At 25.4% G+C, this 20,898-nt stretch overlaps 1 protein-coding gene across 3 annotated transcripts in view; it reads right to left on the reverse strand.

The window, feature by feature from the left end:
• The window catches only part of p120ctn (adherens junction protein p120), a 246,965-nt gene extending 232,728 nt beyond the window's left edge, over positions 1–14,237 (reverse strand). For 2 of the 3 annotated variants that reach the window (XM_087155627.1, XM_087155628.1), the window contains exon 1: positions 14,220–14,236. The gene's annotated coding sequence lies outside the window, so the exon portion shown is untranslated. Of the gene's footprint in view, positions 1–14,219 lie in introns of all 3 variants that reach the window. The other variant, XM_087155626.1, reaches the window with a different exon arrangement.
• Positions 14,238–20,898: the final 6,661 nt, after the last annotated feature.

The raw sequence follows: 20,898 nt of genomic DNA on the forward strand, positions 1-20,898 counted from the left end.
ATTGTGACCCATTGTCTTGAATCTCTTTAAAATTTAAAATATATAAATCCACTGACTGAATTTAAAATAGATAAAAAAAACACTTCCATTGAACCTATAATCAAACAATTTCTGATATTTCGTACACACCCGCTTTTTTACCGTGATTTTTCAAACTTTGAATGAAATATTTTTCGCTTTTAAATCAAATTTCGACTCCTTAATGTGTATAATCTGTTGCTTAATTTTTATAAGGATTTTAAAAATATATATTAAAAATGAATTTTAGGGAACACTGTGCAAATGAAATATTCTTAAATAGTTTTTAAATGTTGTAAATACTTACATTTTTACAAATAAATGATTGTCTCTTCTTAATGAATGTGTATTAGAAATATAAATTTGTTTTGGGATTTGATTTTTTTTTTTTTTGAGAAAATTATTTACAATTTCTTCTAAAAAATAGGAAAAAATAAGGAAAAAAAATTATAATGAAAACAAACAGTATCATGGGAAAGAAATTTATGTTGACTATAAAAAATTACAAGTATGATGCTCTAGTAATCTCAAAAATACATTATATATATAGCACAATAAAGACAAAAAGGATAAAAAGAAAAAAAAGAAAAACGAAGAAAATTAATAAGTTTTATATACTGCGCATAAGCTGCAAGTATATAAAACTCATAAAATAAGTTAAAATAATAGATAAAACATGGAAAATAATACAGATTAATGAAAAGAGAAGAAGTAAAATTATTAAAATAAAGTATCTTTTAAAAAATATTAAAATAAATTTTAAAAAATATATATTAAAAAGTCGAAAAACAAAAAAATGAAAAAAATATAATTTCTTCATCAGCTCACACAATTATATCCGCAAAAAGGAGTGCTTTCTAATATTGCATCAATATAGCCAAAGCAATATAAATACATCAATACAATATTGTGAGAAGCACTCAAAAAATTGAAACAAAATAGAATACATTAAGTAAAAAATATATAACGCAAAAACAGAAAATAAAATGAAAAGAAAATACAGAATAAAACATAAAACGAAATCTATAAAGCGAGTAACGAATTCAAATGAAATTACCTGTACTAGAATCTTTCAAGAATGATTCAAAATATTTTCGTAATAAGATTATCAGATTACAAAATATTAAAATAGACGAGCAAATGGAGTTAGAAGCGTAAATAAAGGTATTTGTTTTATGGCGCGTCTGTACTGCAATACTGAAGCACGTTTGATTTTTTAGTTACCATGGATTGAACCGAAAATGGATGTGTGCAAGGTAATAATATTATACTAGATAATTTAAGGAAGTTTATGATTAATAAGTTTGATATTTAACTACACAATTTTAATGATTTTAAAAAATTAACATTAAAAATTAAAAGAGAGAGAGAAACATGATTTTCCCGTTTTGCGAAAAGTTTCAGCCACTAATTTACCCGAATTGGATTTGCGCATGGTAAAAATATAAATTAACAAAGAAGTTTTTAGTAAATTTACTAATTATAATATACAATTAACTCAATGATTTTATACAGAATTTAATTATCTTAGTTGGGCATCCATTGTCTTTTTAATCAAATTTTGAAAGAGTTCGTCTATTTGTTTTTTATATGAATAAACATTACTATATATTTTTTTAATTCTATTCATTTTGATTAAAAATGGTATTTAAATAGATGTTTTTACAAACATTAGAATTCCAAGTAATTAGTTTATTTATATTAAAATTAAAATCATTTCTTTTATCGTGTAAATCAACAAACCAGATATTTTTTTCTTTTTCAATACCCAAATCAAAAAAATTAAAATCAATATTATCATCATGATAACGCAGCAAGATTAATTTTAAAAAAAAAATTAATATTAAGAGTATAATTTTGTTTCACAATAGTGCAAAAATAAATCAGCTAAGAGAGATAAAAATTAAATCCTTGTGGTATTAAAATATCAATTTGAAAAAAAATATCTTTTACATTGTAAAAATAATTATTAAAAATACAAAAATGAATTAAAACTTCCCAATCATCAGAATCGCAACTAAGGATTTCTTTTTTAAAATCATAGTAATAACTCAAATGGACGTCTTTTAGTTTAGAAAGGGAAATGCTATTGAAAAGATCCAGGAAATCAAAAGTCGCAATAGAATTTAATTTTATTTTGTTTAATAAATTCTAATATCGTTTGATTATGAGTGATTATCCAAAAAAACCTTCTTTAATAATATTGTTAATAAATTTATTCAAGTAGTTAGAGAAAAAGGTGCCAGGTTTAGTTAGGTAAGTATTAGAACCATATGTTATGGTTTTAAATTTTAAGGATTTCTATGAAATTTCGGACTGATAATTAAGTAAGGAAATTACATATTGCTAATTTTAATTTTTAACCTCTTATATAAAGCTATTTTTAATGATAATATTATTATTTAAATAATTAAGCTTAAAATTTTTACTATTTTTTAACTCCGTATTTAAAAGTTCAACATAGAATTTTTTACAGAAGATTGCATAAGTATTGTTAGCTTTGTCTATGGAGGTAATTATAAATTTTTTTGTAGTTGGTTGATTGATCGAATAATTTTAGAAAAATTTGTTGAATTGTTACTGTTATTTAAATTTTCCTTATTATTGAAAACAAAATTTTTAAAGTAATAATAAACAGCCCATCACCATTCTGTTACCATACCTAAAGGTAAAGAGAATCTATTATATATCTTTAAACAAAAATTATTGCGATCATTAGGAAAATATTTTAGAATTTTATTGATTGATATATGATAAATGGGTCTAAATTTTGTGACTTTTATCATTAAATTCATAAGCTCTAAGTTTTCTGTAATATTTAAATAACCAGTAATATTATGTTTATGATGTTTATCAACAAAATCAAAATATTTTTCTCTTTCATAGTGACATTCATAATAGGATATATTAATTTTCGCTAAATTTTTGCTAATACGATTATAATTAAATATAGTTCTACCAAGAGATTTATTATATTTAAAGCTCTCAATTATGTTAAAATCTTTTAATGGAAACAAATGTTCTAAATTTTTAAAAATATTATGAAATTTAATCTTATCGAAAATAGGGTGTTGAAAGTTAGCAACGAAATATAAATTACCTAAATGCTTCTTTTTATTTGGGAAAATTTTTCTCATTTTGGCTTTTACAAGATCGAAACAAAGAATTTTGAAGCGTTAATTAATAAAAGAAAAGTTAATAATAAGATATTGAAGCTTATATTCTATATTATTATTCTTAGGGCAGAAAAATTTTTTTTTGTTGGTTTCATATTATAAAGTTTATTAAAATCTTTTTCCATAATAGAAATAAAACTTACATTTAATTTGTCATTATTAAGAAAGTTTTTACTAGATCCCTGTTTATTTCAATTTGTACGCTTATCTTTAATATGAAAAAGTGAGTAAATTAAGAAGTTATTAAAGTTACGCTGTATATGTTGGAAGGTATCGTATCGTTCAGCCCATTCGACAAAATTACAATGGAAAACATATTTTTATTCAAATTGATGGAATACCACGAAGATCTAATTTTTCTTCTCTTAGCTAAATTATTTTTACACTATTACGAAAAAAATTATACTCTTAATATTAATTTTTATCAGATTTATTGATGACTTAATTATCTTTAATTTTCAAGATTATACAATTTTATTAAGTAATATCTACCCCGAGGAATCAATCTTGCTTCGTAATCATGATGATAATATTAATTCTTTAGATTTGCGTAGTTAAAAAAAAAAGGAAATACCTGCTTTATTGATTTAAACGATAAATTTTTTTTTTTAAATTTTAATATAAATAAACTAATTACTTGGAATTCTAATGTTTATAAAAAACATATAATTAAATCTCTCATTTGCAGTCAATTGAATAGAATTAAAAGAATATGTAGTAATGTTTATTTATCCAAAAAACAAATAAACTCTTTCAAATTTTGATAATAAAAAAAACAATGGATCCCTAACTAAAGTAATTAAATTCCATATAAATCATTGAGTTAATAGTATCTTATTATTATTATTATTATTATTAATAACTTAATAACTCTCTCTCCCTCAAAATTTTATAATTAACTATCAACCTTATTAACTATAAACTTCTTTAAATTATCCAGTATAACATAACCCTGCACACATCCATTTTTGGGTCAATCCTTGGTTACTAACACATCAAATGCGCTTCAGTACTGCAGTAAGAACACGTCATAAAACAAAATCCTTTTTTTTACGCTTCAACTCCATTTGCGCTTCTGTTTTCACATTTAGTAATCTGGCAATCTTATTACGAAACTATTTTGAATCCTTCTTGAAATATTTTGGTACATGGAAACAATATATTAAAATTTTAGACATAAATGTGGAACAAAAAATTTCGAAGTTTATGAAACAAAAAGATTTATTTAGATTTGAGGCAGCTTCAATTCAAATTAAATCTTAATGTCAAGATGTATTTGTAGGAAACTACTCGATAAGGCTATTATATTTTCCGAAGATTATTTACATCTTTATTTCTGGCTAGAGTCGAAATATTATTGATAGCTAAGGCGAAGAATGATAAATGATAGTAATTAATTATTATTACACCATCGAATGACTCAGAGAAAAAGAAATATTTTAAAAAATCTGATAAATTAAAAATAATTTTCAATAGTTTAATTTTAGTTATATATTACATATATATAATAATTCTGATTTAACTATCATTTTCTCAAGTTAATGAATAATACCACGACACTATAAATTAGAGACTTGAAGTTATAATAATGAAATGCTAATTTAGAATATAAATGTCTCCTTTATTATGTGTATAAGTCTCTTGAGTGTAATTGAAACGAAAATGCGTTAATTGCAAAACAAAACATTGTCTTAAAATTTATAGTATGCATAAGTTGTATTAACGTAAGTATTAATATATTTAACGAGAAAAATAACATTTCACTTTATAAACCTTTGATAGTACTCTAACGATGATTTACTAACTAGCTAACTCATTTTTGCATTTAGTCGGTAACTTTCGAGATAAATTTGATATTTTTCGAAAATTAATATTCCTTTAAACAACAAAATTTAGAAAGATAAGAGTGTAAAATAGGATTATAGTAAAAGATTAGATAAACGAATCCATCTATTACATATGTTTATCTTTGGAATTATTTTCATTTTCTCAAAAACGAAATAAACTAATATTAATTTTTTGAAGATATATCTAATACATTACAAATACAGTTAAGTCTTTATGCTTGGTGTTTTGATTTAAGATTAGGAACTGTAGTATCAAACTGTTATAGGTTAAGTAATTTTAAAAATGTTTTGAGCGGAAGTTTTTTTTCTTCTCTTTTTTTAATGTAGTCGGAACAATGCCTAGAATAGCGTTCTGTTCTAATTTCAACCATTTTGGAGTAAATCATATTGCTCCTTTTAATATTGTTGAAATTTGAACGTTCATCTTCATGATGTAATTCGGACACACACTTAGAAAAAAAAAAGATATTTTGTTCTCACAAGCCCTATGGCACTTGATTATTTTGGGAAAGTCGTAAATATGGGCTATTTAATCTATTGTTAGTTATAAAAAAGCAAGTAAAATCAAAATCGAACTAATTTTAACTTAAAAGTAGTCTTGAATAAATAATGTAAACAATACACATTTTAATTTCAATGCTAAAACTTGAATTCATAATTAAAAACTGAACTTGATTTTTAACTATGTAAAAAACTGTTTCTAAAACAATCTACTACATTGAAAAACTATTTTTAATATTTAGTAGAAATAATGTTAAGTAATAATTTTTATTATTCAGTATATAATGTTTAGTATTATAATTATAATATTTATAATTAATATAGTATTTAGCATAAGATATTTAATATTCAGTAGAAAAAACAAGTTATTTTATTAATTAAGTTGAATTTGGTTTTCATTTTATAAACTAGTTTTGTAAATTAATATTAAATGCAAGCTGAGAGAGAAAGAGGCATTATAAGTTTTTTGGAAATGTTCATTTTACAAAAGCTATATAAAATATTGAAATTTTACAACTGTTCAACAATGTTCACAATTGTTTAACAATGTGAATAAAAATCTTAAAAAAACATTAATAATAAAGAATTAATTTTGTATACTCATCTAATTTATACACAACAGTCTAAAAAAAGGAAAAAATTTGCAAATAAATTTAAATAGTTTCCACATAAATTTAAATAGTTTCCAAATTAATATAATTTCGTAAATAAATGCGCTAATTTGTGTTAGTAATGAACCCACATTATTATCCCATTAAAAATATTTCGGAAATCTTCATTTCGCAAAAGCTATAAAAAAATAATGAAATTCACAAGTAACCAGCAATTTGAATAAAAATCTTAAAAAACATTAATAATAAAGAATTAATTTTGTAGGCTCTGGTTATGGTTAAAGTATCTGCTTCATTATTTTATCTAATTATTTCGCATTCAAATTTAATATATTTTCAAGCACATATTAAAGCAAATCGAACAAAGTCAAAGTACAATTAACTAATTTGTTTCACCAGATTATTAGAAACTAACAAATAATGCAGTTCTAATTCTTAACATACATAACAATTGTTTGATTACATTTAATTCATGCATAATGTTTAAATTCCACAAATTCCCTCAATTCGGCTGAGGAAAATCATTATTTTACTAATTAAAATTTAGTTTAGCTCTTAAATAAAAGGAAAAATATTACTGTTTTAATTAAATCCATTGGTTTCGTTACAATTCATAAATCGGGAGTAAAAGAGTAAAATAAATTAGTTAAAATCAGTTTGTTAGTTAAAATTAGTTTGTTTAGATAACAATTTTTATTGAGTAAATTTAAATTCCTTCCTTTTATGTACAGACTGATTTTTTATTTTTACATAATTTGTAAAAATAAAATTTTAGTAATAATATTTGGGAAAAATTTTCGAAAATCGTTACAAAATTAAAAATCGAGAATAAAATGGTAAATTAAATAAATTTATAAACATAAGTTGGGATAAAAAAAAATTAAAATCCCTTCTTTTTAAGTATATGCACATTTTTCATTTATAGTTCAATAAAAAATATGCTAAAATTAAATTTAAGTTGTACATAATTTGCAAACTATGGATGTAAAATTATTCATTTCATAAATGGACCTTATATAAATGGAAAATTTGTAATAAATCCAAATTTGAAAAAAAAAACTCATATTATAGAAATTTAAAGTAAAACGAAGAGGTGCTAAAAATAACTTTTATGGTATAAATAATTTTTAAATGTGTTTTTTTTAATTTTTAGTAAACATTTATTTTCATTTTCAGCAAACGTTTGAAAATTGGATAAAATTTAAAATTACTTTTAAAATATCTTCTACATTTTTAAGTTGAAGAAAGTAAGAGAAACACAAATTTATTAAGTAATAAAATAGTCTGTATCGAATACATGCATATAATTTAATAATTCAGATTTCATAAACTCTAGATGTCGTATTTTATGATAATACATTATTTTACATGGTTAAAATATTTATTACAAAAAAGCTTACTGTTCTTGTTTGGTAACATTTTCTGATTTTTATTTTAGTATATAATAAGTTGAAGAAAGTATGGGAAACACAAATTTATTAAGTAATAAAATAGTCTGTATCGAATACATGCATATAAAAATTTATAATTTAAATTTCATAAACTCCAGATCTCATATTTTATGATAATACGTCATTTTACACGGTTTAAATAGTTTTTAAAAAAATCTTACATTTTAAAATTTGTTTCCTACAATTAGAAAAATATGTCATTTCCTACATCTAATTTACATCTAGAACTTTTTAACTGTAATTGCTATTTTTAAACTATTATTGTTTTTATCTATCTTTTTGCAGTTTTCTACTAAGAATACAGTCCAGACCAAGTCTTTCTGAGCAAACTTTCATTTACCAACCGAACTAAACAAACAAAGGGCAATTCATTCAAGCTATTGCAAACTTTTAGGGAAAAATCATTGAGAATTGCATAGCAACCCATGACAAAAAGTGTCGTCATACGCCGATAGGGGTACGTCCCCAGTATAAACTGGCTATTCATTCGTATTTGAAACACGATTTTTATTTATTCTCACAATATTTTCAAGTATTATTATGTTGTCAAATAATATTGTCAAAATATTGTCAAAATTTGCATTTAAATTGGTCCTAAAAATGGTATCCAAATTGGCGAGCTTGAAATTGTAGTCGCCAAAATCTGAGCCAATTTAAATACAATTTTAACAACAACTGTCAAAAATGATATTGACCTTATGAAATGATACAACCTTAGATATATGAAGAAGTTTTTTGAAAAATTGACAATTGGGCGAGATTCCCTGGGGAGAAATCAATCAATAATTCTCAATTTTTGCATACTTATATGAATTATTTTTCATATTTTTAAGAAAAGAATGCAGTGTTGCAGTTACTTTTCAAGCATTAAAGTTAAGATGAAAAACACTTTTTAAACAAAACTGCAGCTTTTCTTCATATCGAAATTTTGCGTAATCGTCTAAAATATGTAAAAATTTCGCATAAAGTAAATCATGCAAAAATCAAAAATCTAAAAAAAGATAATATAGATAATTTACCTTACAAAAAATGCTGATTGCAAAATTTTATTGGTCATAACAATAAATCATTCCTGAATGCATTTACCCAATTTTATAGGGTAACGACCTTGTATATAACAAGCTAGAGCAAATAAACAACATTAGTTTTTTTGTGAAAATTACATAGCATATTGGGGCCGTTCAATTATTGACAAGGGGCAAAAGACATTAAAATTCCCTTATTTTTAAAATTTTCTTAAAGAGCAAAAAAATTATACACGGGAAAATTTAAAATGTGTAATAAAAGAATTCGTGGAAAGAAAAACAAAATCAAGAGCTTCAGAGGTGAACCCAAAAGGAAAATGCAAATTTCTTTAAGAATATTCTACAAAAAAAATTTTTTTTAAATAGAGTTAAAACGTTAACTTCATTTAATGCAAAGTTGCATTGCTTTATCACAATTTAATCAGAAAACTAGATTACTACAGTTAGTGAAGTGTTTCGGAGGTGAACAGAAAAGTTTTTTTAAGAATATTTGACTCAAAACTTTTTAAAAGGAATTAAAATTTTAACTTTGCTTAATGCAGAATAGTATCGTTTTATTATAATTTAATCCTAAAACTAGATTACTATCGTCTGCTACGAATTTCTGCCTGACCAAAAGATGGCGTTGTAATCGCTCATATAATTCTGTAATCACTTGTGTGGCAGGCAATATATCGAACTGGGTGGCTTATTGGAAAGCCTTATTTCGTACTATCATATTGTTTTATTGTTTATTATTATTACTTTTGTTTGTTATTAAATACGGTTTCTTTATTCAATGTACCCATTCGCCACTGAATCATTCTGCAAGCGTCAAAGTAAAAACCAGGGGAGGGGTGCTGCATTTTTCGTTGTACAGCATTAGAGGGGAATTTGTAAAAAGCTTATTTCTGTTGCCAAGGGGGAGGGGGATTCAATATTGCCACAATTAAGGTTACGTGATATTTGAACGACTCATATTTAGAATTTCCCTCTCTTTATGACACAGGAAAAAAGTCCCGTAAAAAAGGTCAAATACAAAAAAATGGCATTAGTGCATTCTCGTAAAATATATTCCCTGAAAATTTGTATACATTTATTAAAATCATAACCGTAAAATATTGAGATAAAGATGCACTTACATTATAGGGATAAAAACCAAACAAATATTTTGCGAAAGCTACTTACGACCGAACGTGATCAAGAAACCTCTCCCGCGTTTCTCCCGCGCTTAAGATAAACTTCTCCTGGCTCTTTTTAGCCACTCATAATACAAGTAATTTAAATACCTTTATTTTATTTATTTCTTAGTTATTGAAATTATAAATTCAAAAATTATACATAAACAGGAGTTAATTTAGGTAAAATCTGGGTATGTTAATGGACCCTTTTTTAATTCATTTTGTTGTAAAAATGGGTCCCTTTAGAAATTATTTCATTAAAAAAACACCCTTAACAAAGTATTTAATCCTAAAAACGGTATCTCAATATTTTTGTCTTGAAAATGAACCTTTCTTAAAATTCCTGCTTTGAAAAACAGATTCGCTGATGTCATTAGATTAAAATTTCTACTGTTTAAAACAGATAGTTTTTATCGTATCTTTCACAAAAAAATGACCACATTCACAACAACAGGAGTCGGGCTAAAAAAACAGATTTAGTCCTGATTTTAGATTCAGAAAACTATGAGTAGATTTTTCAAACTCATAAAAACAGGAACTTTCACCAAAAGCCTGAACGGATCTCAGATTTTTATCTCAGGAACGGATCTCAGATTTTTACAAAATAGGACATTTTACAAAAAAAAGTCTAAATCAACCCTCGGATTTTGTTTTCTCGCATTTTCTGTTTATAATGAATAATGGTTATAATGAATTTTGTTTATATGGAGGTTTGCGAAAAAGGTAATTTATTTGTGAATGCAATAAACAAAGATACATTCCCGCACTATTAATCGTTTTTATTTTATTTTTGTTTTTTATTGAAAAACGAGCAAAATACGAGACCTGACTATAACATTCCAGCAGCTTTTTCTTGAAGTACTGTTTCGGTCAAACATTGGTGAAGACCGAAAAATAAAAACCACTGCATTATACAGATGATGTTAGATGAATCGATATTAAAAGTCGGGAAGATTCAACGCAATTAGAATCCGAAAAACTCAATATCCCCAAAATATCTGGCATGGACTATTTAAGACGAAATTCTGTTGTGACGAAAACTGTCTCTGCTTAAATAAAATATTTTATCCATGCGTGACTATATATTAAGTTCTTAATCCACTGGAAAAATAATCAGTGTACCGAAATTAACTAGCGGTAGAAAATGTTCCTCGAATCTTTTTTTATTTATTTAAAATAACAGGGGTTTTGTTAACATTATTTTAACAAAGGTCATTTTAATTTTTACTACCTTTAAGAAGTTTGTCTTTAAAGTCCATAATATAAAAAAATAAAAGAACGATAAATAGACAATCTTCTGCTCAACGATTCTTGACAAATAAATTTTAAATATAAAGAAATTTCCTTATTTTAGCAGTTTTTATTTCCTATAAATTAAAAAAAATATATAATATAGTACGAATTACAAAAGCCATAAGTCTAGACTTATGTCTTTTGTAATTCGTACACAGGATTTCATAAATTATTAATCAATATATATATATATATATATATATATATATATATATATATATATATATATATATATATATATATATATATATATATATATATATATATATATATATCACTATAAAAACGATAAAAAAGAGGAAAATAAAGGAAATTAATAAGTTTTATTATCTGCGCATAAGCTGCAAGTATATAGAACTCATATAATTAGCTAAAATATTGAGAAAATATGGAAAATAATAATGATTTATAACAAGAGAAGAAAAATTATTTTTAAAAAAATTTCAATTATCTAAAAAAAACTCATTAAAAATCCGGAAAACAAAATAAAGAAAAATTTCTTATTAGATCTCAAGTATGATTAAATATATATTTAAAATCTTCAATTAAGCGAATTGTGAGAAACACTCTTTTCCCTCGACCTATTTAATGCACCAATTTTAATTACTCAGATTTCCCTTATTCCTTAACTTGAAATATTTTACAGATTTATTTTGCAAGACTTTCCCTGATTTTCAAAACAGAAGAGCACATCGATTTTGTGTCACTTGTATGGACTCTTCATGAATATGCCTAACTAAATTATAATTACATATAGCCTGGAGCCTGAAACCTGCTTATTTCCACCTCTCTGTGATGATCTTATAAGCCGGCAGCATAAAAATCTGATATAGTATATATATATATAAAAAGCTTCTATTAATCTTTTTATGTTAGTTTCTTTGCTATAAAACAACTCCTACTTTATTCCTAATTAATTATTCTATTTGAAATACTTTCTCACACTTTTAAAAGCCACATCCTGTTCTTAAATCTATTTTTGGCTCAACTATGCATTTAATTAAGAGCAGGACATATTTCCCTTGCTTTGTGTGGGAAACGCGCGATCTCTTTCATAAACCAATACTAATCCTTGGGACTTCCCCTTTCCCCTCAAATATAACAAAATAGAGGGAAATTCCTTTGCTACTTTCCCTAAGATAAAAACTTGAGCACACAGTTTTTGAGTGCGAATTTGAGCTCCGCCTTTGCTAGAAAATGTCTTAAATATACTATGTGAAGTTAATAAAATATTTTTTGCCTTCCAACTGCTATCTGCGTGGCCTAACATCACTCACCATGACTGCTACCCTTTCATATATATATATATATATATATATATATATATATATATATATATATATATATATATATATATATATATATATATGTATGTATGTATGTATGTATGTATGTATGTATATAGTCAAACCTTGCTATAGTGAACTCCCGTTTATAGTGAATGAAATGTTCGCTTCCCTGCCTTGCTACACACGTATAGTGATATTTTTTGTAGATATAGTGAACTGAATAAAAAGAGGAAGCTGGATATTAAGAACCTTTTTCTGTCTTCGATTGTTTTTTCTTAATTTTCCTGCAATAATTTTGAAATTTCTACTTCAAAATGAATACATATACCGATTTTTAAAAACATCTATAGCATGGAATGTAGCAGCAAGCATTTTTTTCTTGTTTGCTTCATTATTGAATAGCATTATTGAATTGGTTCAGCATTCAAAGAAGCCGCAATCTTTCAGTATCTGGACTAATGCTTCAAGTCTAAGCCGATGAATTTGTTTAGTGATTTAGTGAGACTACTTTTATGTGCTCGAATGGCTGGTTAGACAGGTTTGAAAAACAGAATAACATAAATTCAGGAAAAATTATCGGAGAGTCGGGAAGTGTTTCCATATCTGATGATGAGAATTGCTCATCAGATAAAGATTACTAATTTTGTTTTGCACGCAAGACGAAGAGTAATAAAATAAAATAAAAGTTAACACATTTTTTGTTGCTACTGGTATATGTTGGTTTTAATAGAGTTTTTATTAACGTACTGAAAAGAGGAATAACTTTAAAGATGCATGTGTCTTGTAAAACTAAAAGAATTGGTTAAAAAAAATTTTAGAAAAATCCCCTAACTGCTTTCTTTAAAGGGTATAGAAAAAAAATGAGTCACTTAATTTTGACTGTTTTTTAATAACTAATAATATAATATAATATATATAATAAAATGTATGTAATAAAATGTATGCTATAAAATGTATATAATAAAATGTATACACTAATAATATAATGTAAAAAGAATTGAACAGAGTAGACGAATCGAAGGTATCGAAATTTGTACAGTAACCATGCATTAAGTGCGTAATTACAAGTAACTTAATAAATTGTTTAGTTTAAAACATAGCAACTGTTATACAAGAAATTTTTTAAAAATTACTTCAAAATATTTTTAATATTTAGAGAAAGATGGCTCAAAAATAATGTCCCCGTCAGAACCTTTTTTTTTACTTAAGACATTTATCATTATTTCATTTAAAATTATTTTTCGATAAATAATTTTTTTTGTCACAATATGCTACATTGTGCAAGAATTCTTTTCTTCAGCTGCTATATTAGCTAATATTTTAAAATTTATTCGAATATTTTTGAATTTGGACGAAAATTGGTTCAAAAATTTAAGTTCCTAACCCAATCTGGATTTTATTTTTTGCTTTCTTGTGAAACTAATCAACTTCCTTAAAAATTATCTCGTTACATTATATTCATTTTAAGAATTCCATTCATATTTAAGTTAAGAAAAATATAATAAATACATTTAAATATTGATAATTAAAACTTTCTTAATTTGTAGCATAAAATAATCTTTTAAAGGGTGATAGTTACCAACATATTTCAACTCGTTACCAATTCAAAACCAAATAATTTCAAATTACATAAGCATTTAATTAATTTAACAAAATTAATTTAATAATTGCGGATTAACAAAATTAATTTAATAATTAATTTAAAAATTGCTGCATTCATGCTCAAAAAATACATTATTTACAATGCCCTTAGCTTGTGTAAGATATAATTTACGAATTAAGCAAATCAGAGATTTTTCTGTGATGGTTTTGAATGCATGCATTTTAAAATAAATATAATTTGCATACCTCTCAGTTGCTATAAAACTCACTAGCTAAGAAGTTAGAAGAATATAAATTCGATTAATTGGAAGAAATTAAAAGTTCAACGATCACATGGTCAAAACAAATATAATTCCAGATATGAAATGTGTTTTGCAATTATCCACTGAAAATAGTTGCTTTATAAGCTGCACAAATTAATGATTAAACCGTTATTATTGCTTATAAACAGTGAAATGAATTTCAAGAACAAGCGATAAACAACCTTTCATTTCAATCTTCAGCTGCAGCTGTGGTTATAGTAGAACTGTTGGAATTTCCGAATTCCTTTAGGTCGCCTGCATTTGGCTGAGACAAGCCAATTCGATCGCCAAGAGAAAAGAATGCATTTAACATTCCGAATGCGCTTTCATGGAAGCTGATTAAATATGTTTTGCAAACTGAAAGCGGAAGCTGTGAATATTAAATTTCCAAACCTAACATGGTGTAAACGATAAGAAAAGAATCATCTGGTTGAAAATTATAAATTTGTTAAAGAAAACAGTTAAAATTCTTGTAGAAATGGTTGTGTTTTCCTTTCAATTTCCTTTCAAAATCGCAAGATACTTATTTAATTACCGTTAATGCATTTACATTCAACAGTTTACACAATAAAGAGTATAAATATATGTTTTTCACGATTTGAGGAGTATTTGAATAGGCATTTGGGATTATTAACAGTTTTTAATGATTTTATTTAGCTGACATATATACTACTATCATGTTTTCAGTTTAAAAATTTTCGAAAAAAAGTGTTGCTGGTAATTTTTTTAAGACCTAAATATTTAGTTTTGGATGTTGTTCTTGGTCAAATCTCTTGGATATTTATGTTATTAATTTAGATTATTTGTGCGTTTAAAGTATTTACATAGTACAACCCTTAAAATATATATTTAAAATCCTTGCTCAAAATGGAGTAACAAAAGCATGCACTTCAAACATCTCAAACTAGTATTTAGGGTATGAAAACGTAAAATCGTCATTGAAATCTGACAACTCATTATTGAATAAAGCGAGATTAAAAACCAGTTTGATTGTCTGAAAATTTAAGTCGCTTCTCTTAATCACCTTTCCCAGCTTTTCCTCCGGAAAACATGTAGGTTTTGATATTTTTAATCCTGTCATCTTCAACTTTATTTTATTTAAATATTTATTTTCGGGGAACAAAAGCTATGAACAAATTTAGGAACATTTTTAAAGAATGAAATACATGGCTGCAAAGATAGTAATAGTTAATATTCTTGCATTAATATTGTGCTCCAAATTCCTTCATAACGTTTGATGCATTCAATATGTAACAAAAAATAAATTCGATGAATCTATATAATACAGTCTTTCATCTCATAATATCTCCAGAAAATATCTTTGTTTCATGCTTCCTTTGTTATTCTTTACCTTAAAAGAGAAGTTTGTAACACATTTCAAGTGTATATTTAAGTAACTTAAATGGAGTTAGTAATGGTTAACATTCTTGCATTAATATTGTGTTCAAAATTCCTTCATAACGTTTGATGCATTCAATATGTAACAAAAAATAAATTCGATGAATCTATATAATACAGTCTTTCATCTCATAATATCTCCAGAAAATATCTTTGTTTCATGCTTCCTTTGTTATTCTTTACCTTAAAAGAGAAGTTTGTAACACATTTCAAGTGTATATTTAAGTAACCTAAATGGAGTTAGTAATGGTTAACATTCTTGCATTAATATTGTGTTCCAAATTCCTTCAAAACGTTTGATGCATTCAATATGTTACAAAAAATAAATTCGATGAATCTATATAATACAGTCTTTCATCTCATAATATCTCCAGAAAATATCTTTGTTTCATGCTTCCTTTGTTATTCTTTACCTTAAAAGAGAAGTTTGTAACACATTTCAAGTGTATATTTAAGTAACCTAAATGGAGTTAGTAATGGTTAACATTCTTGCATTAATATTGTGTTCCAAATTCCTTCATAACGTTTGATGCATTCAATATGTTACAAAAAAAAAATTCGATGAATCTATATAATACAGTCTTTCATCTCATAATATCTCCAGAAAATATCTTTGTTTCATGCTTCCTTTGTTATTCTTTACCTTAAAAGAGAAGTTTGTAACACATTTCAAGTGCATATATAAGTAACCTAAATGGAGTTAGTAATGGTTAACATTCTTGCATTAATATTGTGTTCCAAATTCCTTCATAACGTTTGATGCATTCAATATGTTACAAAAAATAAATTCGATGAATCTATATAATACAGTCTTTCATCTCATAATATCTCCAGAAAATATCTTTGTTTCATGCTTCCTTTGTTATTCTTTACCTTAAAAGAGAAGTTTGTAACACATTTCAAGTGTATATTTAAGTAACCTAAATGGAGTTAGTAATGGTTAACATTCTTGCATTAATATTGTATTCCAAATTCCTTCATAACGTTTGATGCATTCAATATGTTACAAAAAAAAAATTCGATGAATCTATATAATACAGTCTTTCATCTCATAATATCTCCAGAAAATATCTTTGTTTCATGCTTCCTTTGTTATTCTTTACCTTAAAAGAGAAGTTTGTAACACATTTCAAGTGTATATTTAAGTAACCTAAATGGAGTTAGTAATGGTTAACATTCTTGCATTAATATTGTGTTCAAAATTCCTTCATAACGTTTGATGCATTCAATATGTAACAAAAAATAAATTCGATGAATCTATATAATACAGTTTTTCATCTCATAATATCTCCAGAAAATATCTTTGTTTCATGCTTCCTTTGTTATTCTTTACCTTAAAAGAGAAGTTTGTAACACATTTCAAGTGTATATTTAAGTAACCTAAATGGAGTTAGTAATGGTTAACATTCTTGCATTAATATTGTGTTCCAAATTCCTTCATAACGTTTGATGCATTCAATATGTTACAAAAAAAAAATTCGATGAATCTATATAATACAGTCTTTCATCTCATAATATCTCCAGAAAATATCTTTGTTTCATGCTTCCTTTGTTATTCTTTACCTTAAAAGAGAAGTTTGTAACACATTTCAAGTGTATATTTAAGTAACCTAAATGGAGTTAGTAATGGTTAACATTCTTGCATTAATATTGTGTTCAAAATTCCTTCATAACGTTTGATGCATTCAATATGTAACAAAAAATAAATTCGATGAATCTATATAATACAGTCTTTCATCTCATAATATCTCCAGAAAATATCTTTGTTTCATGCTTCCTTTGTTATTCTTTACCTTAAAAGAGAAGTTTGTAACACATTTCAAGTGTATATTTAAGTAACCTAAATGGAGTTAGTAATGGTTAACATTCTTGCATTAATATTGTGTTCCAAATTCCTTCATAACGTTTGATGCATTCAATATGTTACAAAAAAAAATTCGATGAATCTATATAATACAGTCTTTCATCTCATAATATCTCCAGAAAATATCTTTGTTTCATGCTTCCTTTGTTATTCTTTACCTTAAAAGAGAAGTTTGTAACACATTTCAAGTGTATATTTAAGTAACCTAAATGGAGTTAGTAATGGTTAACATTCTTGCATTAATATTGTGTTCCAAATTCCTTCATAACGTTTGATGCATTCAATATGTAACAAAAAATAAATTCGATGAATCTATATAATACAGTCTTTCATCTCATAATATCTCCAGAAAATATCTTTGTTTCATGCTTCCTTTGTTATTCTTTACCTTAAAAGAGAAGTTTGTAACACATTTCAAGTGTATATTTAAGTAACCTAAATGGAGTTAGTAATGGTTAACATTCTTGCATTAATATTGTGTTCCAAATTCCTTCATAACGTTTGATGCATTCAATATGTTACAAAAAATAAATTCGATGAATCTATATAATACAGTCTTTCATCTCATAATATCTCCAGAAAATATCTTTGTTTCATGCTTCCTTTGTTATTCTTTACCTTAAAAGAGAAGTTTGTAACACATTTCAAGTGTATATTTAAGTAACCTAAATGGAGTTAGTAATGGTTAACATTCTTGCATTAATATTGTATTCCAAATTCCTTCATAACGTTTGATGCATTCAATATGTTACAAAAAAAAATTCGATGAATCTATATAATACAGTCTTTCATCTCATAATATCTCCAGAAAATATCTTTGTTTCATGCTTCCTTTGTTATTCTTTACCTTAAAAGAGAAGTTTGTAACACATTTCAAGTGTATATTTAAGTAACCTAAATGGAGTTAGTAATGGTTAACATTCTTGCATTAATATTGTGTTCAAAATTCCTTCATAACGTTTGATGCATTCAATATGTAACAAAAAATAAATTCGATGAATCTATATAATACAGTTTTTCATCTCATAATATCTCCAGAAAATATCTTTGTTTCATGCTTCCTTTGTTATTCTTTACCTTAAAAGAGAAGTTTGTAACACATTTCAAGTGTATATTTAAGTAACCTAAATGGAGTTAGTAATGGTTAACATTCTTGCATTAATATTGTGTTCCAAATTCCTTCATAACGTTTGATGCATTCAATATGTTACAAAAAAAAATTCGATGAATCTATATAATACAGTCTTTCATCTCATAATATCTCCAGAAAATATCTTTGTTTCATGCTTCCTTTGTTATTCTTTACCTTAAAAGAGAAGTTTGTAACACATTTCAAGTGTATATTTAAGTAACCTAAATGGAGTTAGTAATGGTTAACATTCTTGCATTAATATTGTGTTCAAAATTCCTTCATAACGTTTGATGCATTCAATATGTAACAAAAAATAAATTCGATGAATCTATATAATACAGTCTTTCATCTCATAATATCTCCAGAAAATATCTTTGTTTCATGCTTCCTTTGTTATTCTTTACCTTAAAAGAGAAGTTTGTAACACATTTCAAGTGTATATTTAAGTAACCTAAATGGAGTTAGTAATGGTTAACATTCTTGCATTAATATTGTGTTCCAAATTCCTTCATAACGTTTGATGCATTCAATATGTTACAAAAAATAAATTCGATGAATCTATATAATACAGTCTTTCATCTCATAATATCTCCAGAAAATATCTTTGTTTCATGCTTCCTTTGTTATTCTTTACCTTAAAAGAGAAGTTTGTAACACATTTCAAGTGTATATTTAAGTAACCTAAATGGAGTTAGTAATGGTTAACATTCTTGCATTAATATTGTGTTCCAAATTCCTTCATAACGTTTGATGCATTCAATATGTAACAAAAAATAAATTCGATGAATCTATATAATACAGTCTTTCATCTCATAATATCTCCAGAAAATATCTTTGTTTCATGCTTCCTTTGTTATTCTTTACCTTAAAAGGGAAGTTTGTAACACATTTCAAGTGTATATTTAAGTAACCTAAATGGAGTTAGTAATGGTTAACATTCTTGCATTAATATTGTGTTCAAAATTCCTTCATAACGTTTGTTGCATTCAATATTTTACAAAAAATAAATACTATATATAATGCAGTTTTTAATCTCAAAATATCTCCAGATTTTGGTTGAACTGGTTGTTGTGACAGTGAAAACAAAAAAATTATATTATCTTCTTGTAATTCTATTTCTTCTCTGATATTAGTAGACATGTAAAATAATATATAAAACATTTCGCAAAAAAGAATCGGAGCAGACTGACCATTTGCTGCAACCTTAATATAGAGCTAATTCAAACCATATTTCATTGATAACCCGATATTATGGTTATATTTGAGCAGAAATAGAAAAAAAATAAAAGAAAAATGTTATTTTTAGGCTAATTATAGGGTACCGATATTTTGGTTGAACTGATTGTTGTGAGAGTGAAAGTTAAAAAAAAAAATTTCCTAGTTATAATTCTATTTCTTCTTTAATATTAGTTGACATAATAAATAATATTGTAAACATTTCACAAAAAAAATCGGAGCGAGCTGAGTCATTTGCTGCAACCTTAATATAGAGCTAATTCAAACCATATTTCATTACCCGATATTATGGTTAAATTTAAGCAGAAACAGCATTAAATCTAACTGCCTATTTAGAAGCAGTAACTTTCATCATAATGTGGTTCAAGATACTAATATTATGGTGCAACGATAAACCGTCTTTTTTAAGAATGAATGTTAAAAAAATTTTATAAATGACTTATGTAGTTCTTCTAACTCATATTTTAGGTTTATGAAAAAAGATACATTCTAAGATTACCTCGTTATATAAATGTAAAACTCTTCAATGTTTTTTTTTTTATTGTAACAGGTTATTTTTACGTTTTTTTAATGTTTTTATCAAAAATATTTATCAAAAATATTAATAAGATCAAATGTTTAATGTTTCGTATTATAAAATACAATTGGTTCATAAGATTGGTATACTTACTTTTAAAAAAGGAATATATTTTTTTTCCATCTCACCTTGGCTTTAGTTCCAAACAATTTCAAAGAAAAAAATAACAATAAAGCTTACGTTTCCTAAAATATATATCATATTTTTTCTATGCGCAAAATGAACTTTTTACTGGCCAAACGTCAAAGGGAGGTCTTTTAAATTTTATCGATGTTTTTATATAATCTAGAAAAAAATCCTTAATTGTAATATCAATTAGCACATTTAGTTTGAAAGAGATGTTTAATTTTAAAATTACTCTTTCATGTTTCAATGAGAGAAATTCCATACATAAAGTAACTTTGATAGAAAAACAA

Source organism: Parasteatoda tepidariorum, chromosome 12 (assembly GCF_982258835.1).
Source record: "Parasteatoda tepidariorum strain Cologne lab strain chromosome 12, Ptep-v5.0, whole genome shotgun sequence".
Classification (NCBI taxonomy): Eukaryota; Metazoa; Arthropoda; class Arachnida; order Araneae; family Theridiidae; genus Parasteatoda; species Parasteatoda tepidariorum.